Source organism: Loa loa (genome assembly GCF_000183805.2).
Source record: "Loa loa unplaced genomic scaffold supercont3.550, whole genome shotgun sequence".
Classification (NCBI taxonomy): Eukaryota; Metazoa; Nematoda; class Chromadorea; order Rhabditida; family Onchocercidae; genus Loa; species Loa loa.
This window is the reverse complement of record NW_018108730.1, coordinates 21,358-24,242: the sequence shown is the minus strand read 5'-3', so window position 1 is coordinate 24,242 and position 2,885 is coordinate 21,358.

Below are 2,885 nucleotides of genomic sequence, written 5' to 3'. Positions count from 1 at the left end.
TTTGATAACAATAGTATGACAGTATTAACAGCATGACAACAACAAGCAGTATGACGCTTTTCCGTTTAATGTACGTTGAAGGATGCATCATGATTGATGTAAACTGTTGAAGATAGTTCTAAAGTTCGAAAAAAAAAGGAAAGGAATAAAGAATTCAGAAAAAGAACTATGACGGAAGTAGACGGATATATTCAGGTTGAAAATCGATCGGATTTGTTTCCACATTGCTCCTGATCTTTTCATGAATCGGTATTATCATAATTCCTGTTATTCTTTTCTTTAGACAAGCTATAGGATGACTCGTACACCTATGTGATGAAATGTTGCTAAATGAATGATAATGGTAGTAAATTTTGATCTCAGTGCTGCATTCATATTATAATTTTTCGGTTTCCCGATCAGTATTTATATCAAAATAATCGCAAACATAAGATTGTTTAGCTCAGAGGCCAAATAATTTCATTGTGCAATTATTTCGGTTTTTTGATACTATCTATTCTGCTGCATAGTTAAAAACAATAGTCCCAAGTAATGCTAAGCTAATCAGAATTACGCTACCAACATGGCAACAGAATTTCGCCTGAGTACTTCAAAAGCATAAATTAACTAGTCTTTTTGAATGTAAGAACATTGGTTTTTGACTAACAAGGTTTTCGACTATCGAGATCAGAGAAAGCAATTAATTGCTATCTGTTTCAAGATTGATATAATTTTCGAGGAAAGATTAGGTAATTTATTTTTTGTTGTTTTAACTCCGCTACATTGATAGTAACCTTCATCGGTTTTATACAATGTATTACAATATCGCACTGAAACAATAATATAAAAATGAACAATATACATTAAAAGAAAAAACAAACATAAATAGCTTATTTTTAACATTTTTCATAGCAAGGTTAACGCTTACTTATGTCAATTACCTATCAATGGTAATGGTTTTTTTTTGAAAGTACGAATTGATTTATAAAGTTCTAAAAAGTTTTTCTTTAAACTTCTAAAAAGCTAAAAATCAATGATAGTCACTTCTAAAAAGTGGTGAAATAAAGTGTAAGCAAACAATAGTCAATGACAGTCATAAATAGTAGATGATTATTAGGCAGACAATCTATATAAGAATGTGAATGGCTCATTTGATCAAAATCTTAATTCCAATCTTTATGTCCGAAAGAACGGAAGGAAATCGTAATACGTCCAAACAGCTAATGAATTTGTTGTAAAAAAACGTTTCTGTGTTAAAAGGCTCATCACATTATACAAAAAATATATACAACTTTTTTTTACTATATCTAAAGTGATGAGCCTGTTATCTAAGCTCAATCGTGTGAAAATGCTTTTCCTTTGATATTGAAATTGCACACATACGCTAACTAATTTAAAACCGTGAGAAAGCTGCATATCCAAAAATAATTCCCATACAATTTCCTCTTGGACAAGAGGAAATAAAAAAAAGCAATCCGGTATGTTATCGTAAGCTTAACCCACTTATGGGCAATATAAAAGCTCCGAAAATGAATTCCGAAATTCTTAAAATAAACTTTCTTGGTCGGAACCCAAAGAGCGCTTCTTTTGTCTCGCTCAACTCGTCGATTCATTATTTCCGTTTAAATTTATGGTATCTCCTATTCCATCTTCTATTTCCATTACCAAATACTATTGTGTTATAATAGTTGCTGTACTTCCACTATTCAATAAACCTTTCTCTTGCGATTTAACACATCAAAATGAATCTTTCCTGTCACTCTGTATCTGTACAGACAATGGAACAACAAAAAATATTGTACACCCTGAGAAGAAAAGAAGAGATAAATATTTTTAATATACAGTAAGCAGACAGTTTTCATTGGTGGCAAAATATTTTACAAATAGTGAAATTTTTTCAATTTTTTATTCTTATTGCCAAATAGTACCCAATGAGAGTCATCTGGAATATCGTCGTCTTCTATGACATCCTCATGACTCGACTGATTCAGTTGAACTACTTGAACTGTTACACTTTGGCCGGAAAAGCCATCAAAGGGAACAGTAAGTGGTGTTGTGAAAAAATTATTCTTTCCTTTTATCGAGTTGTTTAGATTTTGAAGGTTTAGCCTTGAGTTAGGATCAAGCAGAACTTTAATTAAAGGCTTATCATGTGAAGACGTCGAATATACATTGTGAGGACACAGAGTTATTTTTATTGAAGAATAACGAATATTAAAGAATAACGATCATTGAAGAATAACGAGTAGAAAATCGCTTGACCGTGAGTCAAAAGCTGTTGTAAGAATACTATGAAAGAACACTAGTCCAGGAAAACCTTTTTACAAAGGGTTTATGTCTATAAAGAAGTAGGAGTGGTTTACATAAAACATTAAAAGAGCGTATTCATTTAGATACAAAAGAAACTGTAAAGATCCAATTACATAATAAGTGTTGTAACAAGATCAAATGGGAAGGTTAGCATGTAAATTGGGCATCCTTTGTCATTAAAATAAGGATGTGAAATTTTGTTAGACAAAGATAACAAAAGAAACGTATGGGAGATAATTTTAAAGAATGTAAATTGGTGAATGAATGCAGTGATGAATCATTAGAAATATTCTAAGCATTTAATGTACAAATTCATTCGGGTTTTCCGACAAGTGGGTAGAAATAGATAGGAATGGCATTTTGTAAACCAGGATAATGAACGATAGTGTTATCCCAAGTAATGCTAAGATAATCAAAATTATGTTATCAATATGGCGAAAAGTTTCGTTTAAATATTACAAAAATTTAAAGTTTAAGCATGAATTACTAGTTTATTTGAATGTAATAGGTTTTCGACTGTCAAGATCAGAGAAAGCAATCAATTGCTGTTTCAAGAATGATAAAAATTTACGAGAAAAAGCTAGGTAGTTTATTTT